A 19,593-nucleotide genomic window follows, 5' to 3' on the forward strand; every position below is an offset into this window, starting at 1 on the left:
TTAAATGATGCTTGTTAGCTGCAGTCTTTTGTCAATCTTTAGAGGTACTAGCAAATATCAAGCTCCACCTGACTCAGCTGGCCACTGGGAGAAGAAGAGATCCATTTGCGTCATTGTCTGAGATGGAGAAAATCAAAGAGAGAATATCAAGGATATCATTTTCCTGTGATTTAATTTCTTTTTTTAATTTAGAAATCATGTCTTCCTTATTACGTAATGACCTGCTGGTCTGTACTGTATGTAGAATAATGCATTGAATTACATGTATTTATCCTGAAACAAGCTGAGAATCATTTACTGTAGGTTTATTGCTTTGTTGTTACAATGGTTTCACAATCTATTTATATGGACAAGATAACAGCCATTTCTTTGCCAGATTTTTCAATTTAATCACATAGTTTTTTAAAACACTTAACAGATTTGCATGTCAAATGAACCATTTTCTGACTTCAAGCAATTATCATCCTGACATCAGGCAGAATGAGTGTTGGCTAATGTCCCTTCGGGCTAAGTGACAAATCCAGCTGGCAGTACCTCCAAGGGTGGTAACAGAAGAAAATATAGGCCTGACAAAAAAGTTTACGCAGTGCTCTTGTGAACAGAAAAAAGTATGAAAGAGAAAAGACTCAATATTGGACAAAGACACACATCAATTTCCAGTTTCTTCGGGGAATTTCTACCCTAATTCGGTACACATCCTTAACAGCAACTGCAATGCCTCAGACTCAATGCACATCTGTACCACGCACTTTTTTAATGGACTACCGTGTTGTTTTCGGTACTATATGTTTATTGTTCTGTTGTTGTTATTATTTATTTATTATATTTGTAATGTATTGTCTACATTGTGGGTGTTGTCTGTTGTACTGTGTCATGAGCTGTACCGTGGATGTCCCAAGAAATTAGCATGAATAAGAATTCCAATGTACAGGTACATACATATGGCAATAAACTTCTTTACTCTACTCAGTGATCCTCTAACAATTTTGGAGAAACTGGTCTTCTATAAATCCTATCCTTGCCAGAGTACACAGACACAGATACACTCACCATAAAGATACCCAAAATACCCAACCTCTGCCCCTAGCTCCTAAACCTGTGATGAGTCAAGAGATGTCTCCATGGCCGTTTTGTCCCGGCTAGAATGCAAACCTGATTCCGTGCATAATTATATGTCACGGTCTGTGCATGTGTTTTGTTAGGGGAACCACAATTCAGTACAGAACTAAACATGGAGGTGATTATTACCGTACATGTCACGTAAGTCCGACAGGACGAACCGTGGAATGGCAAGAGAGCGATAAAGACCCTATGCGTATCAGCGAGACGGAGGTTAGCCCGGGCTCAGCTGTTCAGGAGAAGCCGTATAGACACCTACGCCCTCAGGACAAGGCCAGGAGTGACCTGATGCTAAGCAGGCCTCAGGACAACTGAACAACAATGCTGAGCGAGTAGCAGCGCAGAAGCAGGAAATAAATAGGCTACACAACAAGACACACCAGAAAGACATGAATAATCACAGGGAACTATGAACAGAAGGAACGTAGAGCTCCCTCTAGGTGTAATGAGCGTGACAGTATGAGAGTGGATGCAATTGAAACCCCTTTGTGTTTCAGGAGCTTAAGACAATACGTTATTCTGATAATTGGAGTATTTCTGTAAAAAATAAAAGATGCATTTTAATTTTGGGGAATGCCCTAAAGTGCTCTATAACTCAGGGGAATGCATTTAACATGCCCCCTAAATCAAGGAATGTCTCTAATGCAACCTTTAATTTGGGAGAATACAGTACCTGTATTGAGAAAATGCTTACAGGGCATCGTGCAAGTCAAGATAATGCCTTCAAATTGCTCCCATGCTAAGGAGAAATACAACTAATGTGCGCCCTATTTTAGGGAAATAGATTGAAAGAGCCCCCTATCATGGGGAGATTACCTTTCACACTCACCTTGTTTTGATGGAATTCCTCTCACATTTTTCTGTAGGGTAGCATGGAGGTGCAGTGGTTAGCATTGGGGCTCTTGGTTTAATTTTGGACCAGGTGTGCTGTCTGTATGGAGTTTGTATGTTTCCCTGTGTTCATGTGGGTTTCCTCCAGGTGATCTGGTTTCCTCCCAAAATCCAAAGACATACAGTATGTCTGTATAACTAATAGGTTAATTGGCTTCTGGAACTGGTTTGAGTGTGTGCCCTGTGATGGACTGGTATCCTATCCAAGGCGTATCCCACCTTGTGCTGGTTGCCTGCTGGGAAAGACTCCAGTAACTCCATGACCCTATATTGGATACATTGGTTAGAAAATACAGTAGATGAATGGATGTCCTCTTTAATCAGCAACCTATACTACTATTACTGATTGTAACCTTTCCAATGATCTCTTGACCCAGAGCAGAAAGATTCATCTTCTTGTTGTAGTGGATCAACATACAAACTGCACTTAAAGCTTTATTATTAAATGTAGAGGCTTGATGTAGTTTCCTTCGCTGTACTTTCTTTTGTGGACAATCATGTTTTTATAGCCATTGCTAGGATTTCTTTGTGCAACAGATGCTGTCAGCCCTGATCAACAGAAAATGTGTGAGTTCACATGTAACACCATTTCTGTGGGACTGTTCATGTGAAGTGCAGTAATGGGATAGCTGGTGTGTATTTTACATCTTGGTCTGAAGCGACAAACACTATTTGGGTTGGGGGGGTTGATCAGGCTATAAGGGTCAATTGCCAATTGCCAATTTTTTCAGCTAGTCAGTATAATTCCTTACACTTATACAGCGCCTTTCTGGACACTCCACTAAGAGTGCTTTAGAAATAATGGGACTCCCCTCCACCACCACCAATGTGCAGCACCAACCTGGATAATGCGACAGCAACCATAGTGCGCCAGAACGCTCACCCCACATCAGCTATCAGTGGGGAGGAGAACAGAGTGATCAAGCCAATTCATACATATACTATAGTTTGCCTGATTTCTTATTTGAATTTTTTATTCAGATTTTTACGTTTGTTTTTTGAGATTTAAGCATTTGGGAGCTCAATGCTACAGTATATTTGTGAGGGGCAGTTGAGCATTTTTACATATCCTTTTCTGTCTGTTTATATGTAGTCATCAGCAAAAGATTAGCTGTTACCTATGTCCCGTTATCCATAGAGCCGATTGTGCTTCACTACTGTGTGTACAGTAAATATCTTTAAATGACAGTTCATAATGCGGTGTCCTATAAAGTGCATCTTAAATCACTCATAAAGTGTAACAAAGTTCAAATCACGTCTCTTCTTCGGTTCCATCTGCAGGCGGCATGTTTTCACATTTCAGAACCCATAAGCCATCGCTTATTCCCACGTGTTGAAGAAAAAAAGGTGCATTTTCTTACACCCCTAGGGGGAAATTTCCCAGGGGGGAAATTTCCCAGGGGGGAAATTTGGCCAGGACACCAGGGTTACACCCCTTCTCGAAAAAGAGTAGGGGTGTAACCCCGGTGTCCTGGCCAAATTTCCCCCCTGGCCTTTACCCCATCATGGCCTCCTAATAATCCCCCTCTATGAATTGGCTACATTACTCTGCTCTCCTCCCCACTGATAGCTGATGTGTGGTGAGCGTTCTGGCGCACTATGGCTGCCGTCGCATCATCCAGGTGGATGCTGCACATTGGTGGTGGTGGAGGGGAGACCCCATTACCTGTAAAGCGCTTTGAGTGGAGTGTCCAGAAAAGCGCTATATAAGTGTAAGCAATTATTATTATTAATTATTATTATTATTTAGCGTTTGACAGAATATGATATGCAGTGGTTTTATAAGAACTATTCAAGGTAATTTCTGTCCAGTGATTGTAACTCTTAATAAGAGTCTTAGTGCAGCTTAATATTGATATCATTAACTTGTGCTTCCTAAACACTCGATTCGCATTTTCTAAACTGCGAAGGGGGTAACCTCAACTTGATACAGTACGTGTGAATTTTGGAAATCTGGTTCCATGCATTTCCGCCCCAGCGTCCTTTTCTCCGCTTTCCGATTGGTCAGAAAGCTCATTTTTTAGGCGGTAGACCTGCCGCTCATTGGCTGTCTCGTAATAACATCATAGTGGGCGACAAACGGGCATTTTATGCGTGGTGATTGTTACACTGATTGGACCCATTTTAAGTCCCCTAAAAGGAGTTAAACCTTTTAATTGGATATGAGGGATATCCATCAAGGATGAAATTCTCTGGGCGCTGAGGTCAACAGCGTGATTGCAAAAAGGCGTTGTTTAGGACCCTATTCCATTCACTGATTGGTGTAAAGCGCCGTCGCTTTTACCAAGTCTACAATCTAATTGGACAGAAGGGAAGTCACTCAGTTCTCCTGCTGTGCGATTGGTCAGTAGTGTGCAGGGAGAGGCGTGGATGTGCAGAGTACGAAGAACTGTTACTAGGAGGGCGGACCAACGCGGAGAAGAGACCGCAGAAAAGACCTCAAACAAACTGAGTGAAACACACGGCTAACGGTGAGTGAGTCGAGCAAACTGGAGCATTTACCAAGAATCGATAGACGCTGGGTTAGTGTTGCACCCTGAGGTGTGATAGGGGTGCCTGTCTCTGAGCTTGGACACTTGTGTCTAGCTACACAGTGCTAGATGAGTTCGCAAATCCGTACTTGTGCAATGCGCAGGGGCCATATGGCCGTGAACTCGTATCGTGCCAGTCTGTGCCACTATTATTCGTGCGTGTTAGTGTAGATTACTGATGTTTATTTGTGGATTGCCTAGGTGATCTGCATGGTGTGTCCTTCTTACTTTTGCCAGTCTGAGTCGCGAGTGCCAAGGCAGAGATTGAACTGCAGCGCCTCGGTGCAGTGCGCTACCTCCTGCAGCGTCTCTGTAAGCACTGACAGACTGCTGCGTAACTACCGAAATACATTCGGTATTCCCCATCATGAAACGTCTTAGTCAGGAACACATTGGTTGAGTTTTATTGAAAATAAATTAGTAGCAGTGCTGTTACATTAGGAAATGCGGGTCCACAAGAAGAATAAACATGTTCAAAAAGTTAGGGGTCTCAGTATTTCAGGAATATTTTATTTCAAAGAATGCACTGCCAAGATTATTGTCGCTGCGGTGTAAGTCACTTTTCTTTACTGGACTTTACTCCCAAGACAAACGGACTGTCGGTGGGTGGGGTAGCTGGACACTCACGATGCTGTATTCATTTGTAGCTATTATACTGCACTGAATAGGACCCCACTGTACTGTATTAGCTGAAATGCAATGTGCTGTTGCACGTTTGCTGTCGATCTCTACGGATGAGTACGTTTCTCATAAGCACACCTCTTGAACATGTTGCCCCCTCTTGATCATGATTAACTATGACAAAAATGCGTCGAATAATAAAAAGCAGTTCTACTTTCTGCAGTAATAATAATAGTAGAAAGAAGAGGAGGAGGGATTAAGGGTGTTATTAGAGGAAGCTCTCGCAGTCTCTCTGTCTCCAATAGGATTACTGTCCAATCCCTCCAACAGATTACTGCTGCAGTCAGGAGTCAGCAGTCAGGCTGGAGAACTGTGCAGAGTGGTAGGTGCCCGTTCGAGTTACAGTAATTCTGCTAGCGGCGCAGTAAGCGCTTGGATCTAGTGCAATGTGTTTGGGTAGCCGCAGTGGGGGTTAAACACTGTGAATTCCCCTTTCGAGTCTGACCCATGGGCCGGGAGGAGGTGGGCTTGGCCGAGACCAGCAGAACTTTCATGGGCTGATGAGTGTAAGTGGGGTTGTAGTTCTGTGATCCTACAGTACTTGGTAGGAAATGCAAGCATGCTCAGACTGCCCTACCAAAGACCTAATGAACCACACAGTAAAGCTGTTTTTTTATAAATGTGCTCAGGAGGACTGGAATCCCCTGGACTTCACCAGCTGTGTATTGAGTCATTACCACTCGGTGGAATGTTTAAGGCAACAGACCTTGATATACTGTATAATGTCCTTGTGCTTGTCAAAGTACAGTTGTCCTGTGTAGCTTGACAACCTCGTTATTTATTTATTACTAGCCTCTCCTCTTGAAAGCTCTGGTGTGGATTTACACTAATGTGTCATTTTCTCCATTTATAATGCCAGCCCAGCATATCACCATGTTCTTTGGGTATGCAAGACTTGGTGACGTGGAGAAACTGCAATGTGCAGATGGCTGCTGTAATTGATTTTAGTGGACCAGTAGGAGGTGTTCTTCTTTCTGAACCCAATTTTACAAACCTGGTTCCCCAGTATGATGACCAGAGATATTGTACTGTAGGTGTTACTGTCATTTGGATAAGACATCAGACTGAGGTTTGACTAATTGTTTAGAAATTCCTTAGCATTGTTCGTAAGAGTTGGGGTATCCTAACTAAATTCCACTCTGTGCTTGTGCAGTCTGGCCTTCCCAAAGGTTTCCTCGTATTTGATTGGTGTAGCGGTTTTTCACTTCTGCCCCTGATCGGGGCAGTTGGTACAGAATGGCTAATGTGCATCACCAGGCAGGTCCTGGTGACTGATTTGAGCCACCTCCTACATGTAAAATGCTTTGAGATTGAAAACTCTATATAAATGCTGGAAAATATCAGTATAACAGCACATATTATGTCCTATTGTAAATTATTGAAATCAATAGAATATGTTGCTTTTTTATGTGTCTTGTTTTAGTTTATTGTTTTTTGTTGATTGTGCATGTATAACTAGACACTAGACTCAAAATCTTCTTGTTTAGAAGGACCTTTACTTAACTGGCTCTGTTATTTACCCCTCTGCTCCTACTGTATTCAGTATCCCCATCCATTGTCTCCTCCCATTGTGTATTTTCATTGTGCATATCATATGTATGTTTTTATTGTTGTTTTAGTGTTTTGAGAAACCACCTTTAAAGGCGCTATCTAAATTAAAGTTTTTATTATTATTATTATTATTATTATTATTATAACAGGCTTCAGGTAGGGCCTGAATTAAATCGGAATGCTGTGAAGTGAGAGCCTGATGTCCGTGCATGGTGGTGTTAGCAGTTTGGTTGATAGTATCGTGGTGTGGCTGCCTGGTGGTCGCTAGGCCTTACTTTTGTAACGACACCGGTGCTGTTCTTGTTTGTCTGGGATCTTACACTGTGGATATAAAACTCTTAATTAGGCTGTTTTTGGAATTGTTCTCCTGTGGTGCTGATAGACTAAGACTTGTATGATAGATGATAGTCTGCTAGAAGAGTATGCCTGTAGTCAGTGGACACACCTTGAAGGTCAGTTTCAGTTTCCTGTGTCATAAAAGGTTAGTTATTAAAGGGTTATGTAAATTGGCGCTGGAAAAGATGTTTTCCTTCTCTCTGTTGGCAGTGCTGTGTTATGTTTGTCCCTATGATTATCTGATGGGTTAGGTTGGTCGCTTTGGCGATAATTCAGTTGCATGTCAAGGGATTTCAGCCTGTTCTGCGCATTTTGAGATGTAATCTGTGTATTGGCCCTGTTCCATCTGGTTTATTGATTTATTTGTTTTGTCCTCCTGTGAGCACCGTGTGGTGTTGCTCCGTTTCTCTTTTAGGTTGCCTGTTGTGTTGAACTGCTAGACAGGTTATATAATGTGACCCAAGCTTTTCCCATATTCGGAAACAGCCAAGTTAGAATCACTGGTATCACTAAAATAAAATGCTGTATCAAGTCAAAGGGTCAGATTAAAAAAAAAGAAGACATCTTTTAAGATGAGACATGGCAGTGTCTAGTTCGGGGTGACTTTGATTACCCTTCTTCAAAGGATTTTAACTGTTGAGTTTGTATTTATGAAAGAGATTGCTTGTTAACTCACCTATCCTGTCTCAAGACTACAGACAGATTGTCTTCACAGGATGGTACATTTGCTTATTTTTAAGTTATTTTTAAAGCACTTCAATTTAATACAAATTCAGTAAAGCATAGCTCCAGAGTAGTTAAAGGTAAAAACAGTAAGATGTTAAAATACGTTTTCAAAAAGGATGTGGTGACTCAGATTTGCTGAGGAAGAAGTCTGTAATTTGGGACTGTACGTATCACCTAAAGGTCTTTTTTTAGGGACTGGGGCAGTGAGAACACGCTGGGCAGCAGATCTGAGAGAATGATAAGGAATTCTCCTCCTGTCACTGGATGGTGTAAATAATACATTGCATAGCTGTCTTGTGTTACACTCTTTTTGTTAAGTGCATGAAAATAACACCATGCACCAGAGCTCAGAACTTAAGGCCCTGTGTAGTCTGGGGTAGAATTCACCAATCATGTCCTGGACATTGTGTAAAATTACCCCAATGTAATGGTTAAGTATAAAATAGTGACTAAGGTTAATTTTAATTTTGGTGATAATGTTTCAAGTATTATAAAGACTTTAATTTCCAAATTAAAAGTGTGATTTTATTTAATGATATAAAATTACCTAAGTGATGTCTTTTTTTCTTCTTATCCTCATGAATGAGGATTCATATCAAAGATTGTAGTGTGCCCATTTAAAAAAATATATGGAAAAACAAGATTACCAGATTTACTCACATGGCCGATGGCACTGGTCGGCGTCCCTGGCCTCGCGCACACGGCCTTCTCTTGACATATTCGTCACCCTGCCTTGTGTCGTTGGTCTGACTGTGCTTCCCTGGCCCCTGTAATTGATTAAATAGATGTATGAAACTGTACAATGGAGAGATTAGAGGGACAGCTGGATACAAGAGGCCTGTTATGTTCCCCTTCCCCAGACTAACCTCACTTTTCATGTTGAAAACTTTTTTCCCCCCAATCTGTATTTCATTTACTTTTACTTGTATATGTTAAGTTTTCCAGAAAGTTCTTAATGCGTTGCAGTTCATGGCCAGTAGCACAGCTTTCATTCTGTCTCCTGGCCCAGATCTTCAGCCAGTGCTGTGTGTGTTGTGTAACAGTGCAGTGTTTGCGCTGTCTGGTACAGGGGCTGCAGTGTGCTTTGGCAATAATCATAGGGTTGAAGACCGCAGTGGAAGTGTGTGTGTCTGAGAGATGAGAGGACGGAGGGTGACATATAGAGGGAAAACAGAGTGAGAGGAGGTGGCAGAGAGAGATGGGGTGGGGGGGGCTAATCCCTTTCTGCACCAGATGTGTAAGTCTCTGTCAGTCGTGTGTATGGAGGGTGGGGGTGGGGGTGTCAGCACAGTCTAACAGCTGGGACTCTGCCGACTGAGCCCCGTCATTTTTAGTGTTCAGTAATAATTAAACTGAATAAGTAAGTAAACTTATTCAGTGCAAGATACATTAAAATCTCACAACTCTCAACCTCTTTTTCTCCATAGGACACCGTTTTCATTTCCACATGAAAAGAAAGTAAACTGTTTCCCTCAGTCCGGAGCTGCTGCGGTTGGGGTTTTCTCCAAGTCTCATTTGTCTTTCCTCCATCAGATAAGCATAGCTGGACCCGCAGTCGGTGGAGAGGATGTCACAGAGTGGGAGGGAGTAGAGCAGAGACTAAAGAGCAGGGGAGAGAGAGCTCAAGGATTTTCATTCTTTCAGATTTAATGCTCATTAGTTGCTTGGCAGCCATTTTTACATTTTCCTGATTTTCACTTAAGTTTTTGTAGGAGGTCATTTGTACTTCTAGGTTCTGTTTTGCTTTCAGCTGTAGTCTCGTGAAAGTACGGTGCTGGTGTTTTGATGGGGAGATGGAGCGCAGAAGTGTAGGAGTGAGTAAGAGGGGAGGACAGAAGAGAGAAGACGGAGCTGTAACTGTTGTGGCAATAAAAGACCTTTTGTATCTGTGATCTACAGACAAGGAAGAGAAACTGGAAATTAGAAGAAGCAAGAAAGAAAAGGAGTCACCTGTGGAGTGTAGAACCTGTTTCTGATTAGTGTGCTTTTGTGTTATGTGAAAATAACTTTTCCTGTTGTGTGTTTTTATGGATTTTATTTTCTCCTTGTGGTCCAGTCTTCCTGAGTAGCTGTAATGAATTGCAGTTCAGTGTTGACTGCTGGGCTTTGGCAATACTGGAATTCACTGGTCATGCCAGTGAAGGACTTTGAATCAACTAAAGTGAGAGGAAAAGGGGGGGGGAGTAGGGTTGGTAAGTTCCTGTGTTTTAATACAATAACTGCTTCCTCTTCCAGTTTTTCTCAAAGACGCACTTTTCTCCGAACAACCGTGTCCTACTACACACACTGGGCTTGTATCCGTCATGTGGGAAAACCAGGGGGAGAAAAGAGAAAACCAGGGAGGGCAGCTGTGAGTCCTTGTCACGTCATCAGCTGTATTAAGGGCTGAAATTAAGGGGAGAAATTAAGGAGAAACGGCTTTCAGAGGAGCAGTAAAATTGTAATAGAAGCTTCTGACTTTCCTGGTGAATCTCCTCCCACTAGAGTGCCCGTGGTCAAACTTTGGCAGGGGGATAGTGCTCAGACTCCGTTTGAGATGTTTCAGTTTTTGCCAGATGTAGACTCTTGCTTAAGTCTTTTCTTTGAAGAAATAAGCACAAGAATACTTACTCCTATTATCTCCGCATTTAGTCTATGCAAAGGCGCTAAGGTAAAAGTTCACAGTGTACTTGGCAATATGTTTCCTTGTGCTGCTGCTGCTTCCAGCTTGGAAAAGAGGCAAAGATCTTCATCTCGGCACACACTCCAGACTGAGAGTCTGAGCTGACTGCCAGGTCTGGGACCAGTCCTCGTCTTTGAATTCCACTTCTGTTTCCAGATGAGTTCCCGCCTTGGACTGTCAGTTATGGTGCCACAGAGCACTCAATCAGATATCTGGCTTGAGTTTCATGGGATAGTGCAGGCTGTGAATGTGAATGTGATGGCTGTTTGAATTGATTCAGTAGCACTTTGAGGTAACAAAGGAGATGTGGGGCTCCTGAGAGGCTCCACCTGTGTCTTTGCCTGTTTAGAGGGCAGGTTTTATCCTTTTGCCTGAAGATCACACTTTCACTCCTGATTAGGCTTTGCCCAGCAGCATAAAAGACATTGGCTGAGTGCCCTTAAGGGGGAGTGTTGTAACGAGGTATTGAAATAGGTGGGTCTCAGGAAAAACGGACACCAAGCGATAACCATACGATACAAAATCATGTTTATCTTAACAGTGCACAGAAAATAATATCTAAAATATAGAACAACCATAAGCTTCTCTTTGAGCTGCTAACCCAATCTTCCATAGTCCCTCTCTAATAATAGCTGTTGCAGCTAAGCTGCTTACTGGCTACAAAACTAGGTTTGTCTCAGAGACTCTTCCATAAACTCACGCTATCAGTTCCCCTGGGTTTGTCAGTCAGTCTGTTCTGTCAGGTGCAGCATCTAACAAAGGTTCTTGCTCACCCCTCAGCCTGTAGAGGTTGATATAATTTGCTTCCTGGTTTTAAGTGTCACCTGACCAATCATCTTCCTCTATCTGGTCAGGTGACTGAGGATGGCAGGTCAGTGGGGAATGTGGTTCAACAAGAACCACCATCTTGTGTCCAGGTACTGCCCTCTTGGTGTGTTTAAAATTAGAATGGGTAATTCTTACCGCACTCGACCCCGTGGCCTGTTGGGTGCTTGTGGTCTCGTTGTTCTGTTTCACCATTGGGCTCAGGAGCTCTCTTGGTGGGAGTGTAATGTGAAAAGTGTCCGGAAGCTTGACGTTGCAGATTGGCTCTTCTTGTGCTAGTACAGTATAGGCTATTTGGACCAGTACCAGAGAAGTAAAGAGAGGAAGTAATACAACTGGCCAAACTGAAAGCATTTTTTAACACATCTGATGTTTTTAGAACTGATTTGTTGGTCCAAACCGAATGTTAATTTTCTTTGAAGACATTAGTATTGATTGCAGGTCATGATTGGAAGGAGGCGTGAGAGTACAAAGCTTGGAGATGAGAGGGTGCCGTGTGTGTCAAGTCTGCAGCTGTGCTGTGAATGGCCCTGCCTCGTCTGCTCTTGGGCTGGGGTCCAGGCGGTCAGTGTGACAGTGAGTCAGTGTGCTGCTCCCCGCTCAGTCAGCACTCTAAACTGGGACTGCAGTCACAGAGGGGGAATGGCTGGCAGCTGGGGAATGGCCCTGTGTGCACTGGGCCGCACTGGTGTGCGCGCACACACACACATTTGCAGAGGTACCTTTACCCAGTGAGATCCCGGAGCCTGCAGGTTAATTATGGTCTGGGAAAGTTTAAGAAAGACCTTTCCAAGTTCATCTGATTGTTCGAACAACCAACTCGTCTGGGATTCCAAGACTGTTAATCGTCTTGTATAGTTGGACAAGAAACAGAAATGAACTTTGGGAGCTGTATTTCAGTCATCTTCCCCTTACAGATCTTAGGCACAGGAGGAGAAGGGGGACATTTTCATTCAGCTTTGCAAGGGGCCTGGGCTTCCTGTAAAAATGACATTTTACAAGATAAAAACTAAATGAGTAACAATGTGAAAGTAAACATAAACAATATTAATAAATAGGAGCTTGTGATGGTTCAAGATGAAGATTAATTTGGGGGAATTCCAGGCATATTACATGTTTCAGATGGGACCAATTTAATGATTCACCATACTCAATGAGATTTCTGGAAATATCGTGTGCTTAATGTGCCAGATGATTGTCTTTGTATTAAACAGCAGCAATTTGGAGTGATGTGAGTGGAATATGGGGAAACTAAATGCACACCCCCCACCTGGAAGTACTGTTAGGAAATGAAAGCAATTCAGTTTTACAGCTTACTGATAAAAAAGTACAGTAAATGTTTTTATTTTTATATCAGCACTCAGTTGAATGGTGAAGACCACTCATTTAAGTGTTAAAAACACCAGTTACTGTCTGATTAAAAAAAACACCAGGTGAGTTGGTCCTTTGTACTGACCTGTGACTTTCATAGTGCCTTTGAACAAACCAAAACCATAGCTTCTCCCAAAGCAAGATTACTGGCCAGCTCACACGGCCAGCAGATATGGCCAGCAGCTATATCACCCTGCAACTCACAACCGGAAACCCACTGAAACTAAGCAGGTTTGAGCCTAGTCAGTACCTGGATGGGAGACCTCCTGGGGAAAAACTAAAGTTGCTGCTGGAAGAGGTGTTAGTGGGGCCAGCAGGGGGCGCTCACCCTGGGGTTTATGTGGGTCCTAATGCCCCAGTATAGTGACAGAGACACTATATTATAAAAAGGTGTTGTCTTTTGGGTGGAATGTCAAACTGAAGTCCTCACTCTCTGTGCTCATCCCAGGGTGTTTCTCAAAAAGAGAAGGGGTGTAACTCCGGCATCCTGGCAAAATTTCCAGTGCCCTTACCAATCATGGCCTGCTAATAATCCCCCTCTGTGAATTACTCTTTTCTCCTCCCCACTGATAGCTGGTGTGTGGTGAGCGTTCTGATGTACTATAGCCGCTGTTACATCATCCAGGTGGGATTATAGAGGGGGTTACAGCACCGGGGTGGTCTCCGTTCTCGCTATGGCCTCCCAAGCGCTGGTATACATGAAGTACTGTTAGAGAAGGATGCCAGTCTTCCTTGGAACTGAACCTAAGGTACACGGCCGTGGCACCTGCGACGTGTTAAGGCTTAAAGGCGGGCAGGAAAGAGGACCCTCCACATTTACTCTGCACTGCCTCATTCTAACCTGTGTGTGCTCCTGGAGTTCGTAGTCATGGGCCGAGTTGTGAAACACACACAGTTGGTTATTTTGAACAGTAAATAGCAAATAGCTAAACATTCAAATAGCAATTAAAAAATATATATCAAAAGAGAAAACTGAAACTGCCCATTCCGACTTGTGGCTGTAAAATGCCACATACTGTGGTATGTTTTTTTCATTGGATGAGTACTGTGGAAGGTGAAGCCATGTCACATTGAGAACGAAGTGTGTTTGAGCACCTTTTCGATTGGCTCGGGAGTACTCATACCAAACTTGTGCACCTCCACTGCGTTTGTGAGGGGTTTGCCAGAGAGTGGGCACCAGTGCGCATCTCCTATGGGTCAGAATCTTGGTGCTGGATTGGGTATCAGGTTAAAGATTTTTTTTAAGTATAGTAAATTCTATCAAATCGATTTAGCTATATAGCTTTCACTTGCTAATAGTGGGGTCAAGTTTGTATTACAAATGAATAAAAGTCTTTCCTGTTGTGAAAGACTGAACGCATCACTGGCATGTTACATCTTGCTCAGCCTCTGCAGATTATTTAAAACCACCCTTTCACTGTTTCATTGTGAAATTACTCAGAATGAAACTGTATGAATATTATCATTAGAATCTGTGCACCTGCCTTACTAGTATCCCACATAGTGGCAAGTCTTGTTTTTTGTTAACACCTGGAATATACTGCTGCGTTTCTGCCAGATGTCTGGTGATCAGGTCACCTAGAATGCCAAATAGAGGTTTTCACTTGTCTGGCATATTGTAATAATGTTGTGTACAGTATATTAATGAAATATCTGTGGAGCCCTTTGTAAGGGAATATACAACATTTCCAATAACACTGTACATTGTTAAACAGTAGAACAATGGAATGTAGGCAGTCATTGGGGGTGCATGGGAGGTACAGAGGTAAGAGTATAACAGATTAGCAGGATTAAAGTGATCTTGCTGGTCATCTTCATACCCCACAGGGGGATTAACTCTCTTTCAATGGTTTTGATTTCTACAGAACCAGAGAACTTCAAGGGCCGACTTTCTCCTGCTCCGGTACGTGCTTTTCTTCAGCTCCCTCCTAATCCTTCTTCTGTGAATCCAGAAGGGTTTTTTACAACACAGGACAGCGAGAGTTCACTCATGTCTGCTCTGAAATACATGTCAGAGTTCTGTATTGGCTCTGTCAGTTGCTCTGAATATCTTTGACACTTTTATTGTCTTTTGAACTTGAGTTACAATTGATTTTGTTTTGATGCACTTTGTCATGATCAGAGTTCTGCAATTGAGTTTGAAATTGAGAAAGGAGATAATCCAGACAGTATCGTATCTCTCTGTGCTGAGAGATGGGTATAAGTATTGTAACATTTACTTGAGGTCAGGACTGTGAGTTTGATAATACATGGTACAGTAGTGCATAGAAATGTTACTTTCATTCTATGAATTTGCAGCAGGCCTGAGAGATGTGTACTCACTGCACTTTTAATGAGGTTTGCCGTATTGTACTTCTATTTATTCTAGTTCTAACCTTCACACTATGCTGTGCTGACCGAACACTCAAAACAATGAGAATAATTCATCATTAGCTGTTTATTTCCTCTCTTTCCTGCTGTGTGGTACATTCCTGCTCTGGCACAGGCTGGCCTTTTTGCCCTACGCATTCTGTTCTGTGTCTGGGCACAGCCTGAGCACATCAGCTCTCTCCTTTACTGTTTAAAAGCCATGCGTTTCTGTGGTTTTAAAAGCTCTGTTTGGTCGTGTGAGGGGTGTCTCTTAGGAAACCAACCTGCCGTTTGTGGCTTTATGTTCGGCCTGAAGCACTTTGCTTCAGTTTGTAGATCCAAGGGTAACTGTTGTAGACATGACAGTGTGAAAGTTAGGAGGTTCCTTTCTCATAGTATTTAAGTTTAATTTACTGAATACTGATTCCTGGTAAATTGGCTGAACTGAGTTTGGACATTTAAGTTTAGATCAAACTGAGGGTGTCAATACTTTTTTCCATCATCCAGTTAATCACAGTATGTTTGCTACTTGCACGGATGAATCCATTTTCAGTAACGTACAAAAAGATCTATTACTGAACAAGCAAATTAGTACAACAACCCATGTATTAATAATTTAGAATGCATAGTTACTTAATGGAACATTTTCAGCATTTGAATTCTTTATAAGCTAAAAGCAGTTTGCTTCTCTCATCATTTGGCATCAGTTTGTGTTTTCTATATTGAACTCTCCGCATTCATTCGTGTTTTTTGCTTTGGGTGGAACCTTTTATTCTCTTGAGAAAATCCTGATGCCATTTCCTTCACTGGAAACTGTTTGCACAAGACTGAAGGAGCCTATTTTGCGTCTGTTCTTCAATATTGTCATGACATCAAAACACAAATTGCAAGTTGAATTGATTGTTCACGAAATAGATGACTTCTCACTCATCCTAGCGTTAATCCCGCATCAGCAGGGTCCATTTGGTGGTTTGAACCAAATCTTTGAGCTGACGTTGCCATTAAATGCAACCAAGAAATACTCCAACCGGCGCGTCGCTCTGCCTGCCGTCAGAGGGGGGGAGGAGAACAAAGTAATCTAGCCAATTCATAGAGGGGGATTATTAGGAAGCATGGGAAATTTGGCCAGGACGCCTGGGTTACACCCCTACTCTTTTTGAGAAACACCCTGGGATTTTAATGAGAGCCAGGACCTCGGTTTTATGTCTCATCCAAAAGACGGCACTTGTTTATAGTATAGTGTCCCCATCACTATACTGGGGCATTAGGACCCACATGGACTGCAGGGTGAGCGCCCCCTGCTGGCCCCACTAACACCTCTTCCAGCAGCAACCTTAGTTTTTCCCTGGAGGTCTCCCATCCAGGTACTGACCAGGCTCACACCTGCTTAGCTTCAGTGGGTTGCCAGTTGAAAGTTGCAGGGTGAGATGGCTGCTGGCCACGAAATATATGACTTAAAGGCGTCAAATCCCCCACCCCTTTCTGCCAGTACCCTCTGTCTCTCTTATTGTTTCTGTCCTCCCCCTTGAAATCCTTCCTTCCTCTCGGCCTGCTGTAAGCCTCTTCTCCACTGGGGGGAGATGGAGGCTTTGCTGAGAAGCATGGCCAGGGAGAGAGAGGTGCAACAAAACCGTACTGTACCAGAGTATTGCAAGAGCTTCCATAAAAGGCCTGGTGCTGACTGGGCACAGCAGCAATGACAAATGAATTAAAATAGGCTTCAGTAACACCGAAGCATATATGCATATGCATATGCATATGCATATAGAACATTTACAACACTGACTTAGCCTTTGCATGACCACAGTTATTTGTCTATTAAGTTATTGAAGCCTCACTTCTTTTGAGATGGAGAACAGGAATTAGATACCGTACGACATTAATATGGAAATGTGGTGAGAGAGAGATGAACTGAGAGTGACGATGGGCAAGAAACCAAAAAATGAAAAGGAAGAGGAAAAAAAGACCTATAGGACAAGGTGCTTCATATTACTATTTCAACCACTTCTAACACCTGTCCAGCTAATAGCAGACAAGTTTTATCATTTTTATACTGACAATGACCTGCCCAGGTAGCAGCGGAGCACAGAGGATCAACAATGGCCTCATAAGCCCTGAAACAGCTTGTTCTGCTCTTTGATCAACAATTACAACAAACAGAGCAAATACATTAATAATAATAAACAATAATTTTGGATGGGTTTAGCATTGGCTACTTTAAGAGTACCTGGTCCAGGTGCCAGTTAAGGTTTTGTTCCCGATCAGTTTTAATTTGCTTTGAGAAATAATTTCCCTAGTCCTTCTAAATTATTGACAATGTATTATTTTTTTGTAACCTTCTCATTTTGCATTTCCTCGCCATTAGCTTGGTTAGACCAGTATGGCCCTTGTACATTCAGGTGGTATGTTAGAGAGTCTTACGTTTTTACACTAAAATCTCTGCTTTTACCTGACTTACTGTTAATAAGTAGTCAGAACAGTGAGCCCATGGTTCCCACACCAAACCTCACAGTTCCGAGGGACATGCGGGGAATCTTTTCCAACTTAAGGATGCACCCTCTCGTGTCAGTTGTTCATCACATTTGGGAAAACACCAGTTGCAGAAAGCTAATGACACTTAACCACTAGTTTGAGTTTCAGAATTTAGCCTGTGATTTCAACCTGTTGGACGGTGGCTTTCTAGCAACTGGGTTGGCCAGACTTGGTTTAAATAGCTGCTCCGGAGATTGCAACTTTTAAATGGCAAACAAATTAATTTGCATTTTAACTCATATTTGTAGGATCTCAAGAACAGGATTTTCACCTTCTACCCATATAAACGAGGTGTTTTAAAACGACTTCTGTTTCCTACAAGCCTGGTTTGACATTTGGGATAAAAAGACCAGTGACATGTTTAAGAATGGCATTGAGACTTTGATGACTATGGAATTGTACGTTTCCTCCAGCAGCCCTGAGAAGGAGGGAAGAGAAGTGAAGAACTGAGAGTGCAAGAGTGAAAGGCATAGAGTTAGCACAGAACCTCCCCACTGCGAAACGAAAGTAAGGGACAAGGGTGATGAGGGGAGTAGGGTACAATAGGGAAAGTGGTGAAGAGAGGTGGGGAGCTTCTGGGAGGGGGTCAGAGGTTGAGATGGGTTAGAGAGATGGTCGGAAGTTGAGATGGGTTAGATACAGTGCCTTGCGAAAGTATTCGGCCCCCTTGAACTTTTCAACCTTTTGCCACATTTCAGGCTTCAAACATAAAGATATAAATTTTTTATTTTATGTGAAGAATCACCAACAAGTGGGACACAATTGTGAAGTGGAACGAAATCTATTGGATTTTTGAAACTTTTTTAACTAATAAAAAAATGAAAAGTGGGGCGTGCAAAATTATTCGGCCCCCTTGCGTTAATACTTTGTAGAGCCACCTTTTGCTGCGATTACAGCTGCAAGTCGCTTGGGGTATGTCTCTATCAGTTTTGCACATCGAGAGACTGAAATTCTTGCCCATTCTTCCTTGCAAAACAGCTCGAGCTCAGTGAGGTTGGATGGAGAGCGTTTGTGAACAGCAGTTTTCAGCTCTTTCCACAGATTCTCGATTGGATTCAGGTCTGGACTTTGACTTGGCCATTCAAACACCTGGATACGTTTATTTGTGAACCATTCCTTTGTAGATTTTGCTGTATGTTTGGGATCATTGTCTTGTTGGAAGATAAATATCCGTCCCAGTTTCAGGTCTTTTGCAGACTCCAACAGGTTTTCATCCAGAATGGTCCTGTATTTGGCTGCATCCATCTTCCCCTCAATTTTAACCATCTTCCCTGTCCCTGCTGAAGAAAAGCAGGCCCAAACCATGATGCTGCCACCACCATGTTTGACAGTGGGGATGGTGTGTTGAGGGTGATGAGCTGTGTTGCTTTTACGCCAAAAACATATCGTTTTGCATTGTGGCCAAAAAGTTCGATTTTGGTTTCATCTGACCAGAGCACCTTCTTCCACATGTTTGGGGTGTCTCCCAGGTGGCTTGTGGCAAACTTTAGACGAGACTTTTTATGGATATCTTTGAGAAATGGCTTTCTTCTTGCCACTCTTCCATAAAGGCCAGATTTGTGCAGTGTAAGACTGATTGTTGTCCTATGGACAGACTCTCCCACCTCAGCTGTAGTTCTCTGCAGTTCATCCAGAGTGATCATGGGCCTCTTGGCTGCATCTCTGATCAGTCTTCTCCTTGTCTGAGCTGAAAGTTTAGAGGGACGGCCAGGTCTTGGTAGATTTGCAGTGGTCTGATACTCCTTCCATTTCAAGATGATCGCTTGCACAGTGCTCCTTGGGATGTTTGAAGCTTGGGAAATCTTTTTGTATCCAAATCCGGCTTTAAACTTCTCCACAACAGTATTACGGACCTGCCTGGTGTGTTCCTTGGTCTTCATGATGCTCTCTGCGCTTTCAACAGAACCTTGAGACTATCACAGAGCAGGTGCATTTATAGAGACTTGATTACACACAGGTGGATTCTATTTATCACCATCAGTCATTTAGGACAACATTGGATCATTCAGAGATCCTCGC

General features: G+C 42.7%; 1 protein-coding gene across 6 annotated transcripts in view; it reads left to right on the top strand.

Annotated features, from left to right (window-relative positions):
* Window positions 1-4,242: 4,242 nt before the first annotated feature.
* Window positions 4,243-19,593, top strand: part of LOC102688794 (microtubule-associated protein 4) — a 109,421-nt gene continuing 94,070 nt past the window's right edge. The window contains exons 1-3 of one of the 6 annotated variants that reach the window (XM_069191141.1): window positions 4,246-4,481; window positions 5,493-5,544; window positions 14,559-14,596. The gene's annotated coding sequence lies outside the window, so the exon portion shown is untranslated. Of the gene's footprint in view, window positions 4,482-5,492; window positions 5,545-14,558; window positions 14,597-19,593 lie in introns of all 6 variants that reach the window. The other 5 variants (XM_069191143.1, XM_069191142.1, XM_069191139.1 and 2 more) reach the window with 5 other exon arrangements.

The sequence above is a fragment of the Lepisosteus oculatus genome, chromosome 6 (genome assembly GCF_040954835.1).
Source record: "Lepisosteus oculatus isolate fLepOcu1 chromosome 6, fLepOcu1.hap2, whole genome shotgun sequence".
Lineage (NCBI taxonomy): Eukaryota > Metazoa > Chordata > Actinopteri > Semionotiformes > Lepisosteidae > Lepisosteus > Lepisosteus oculatus.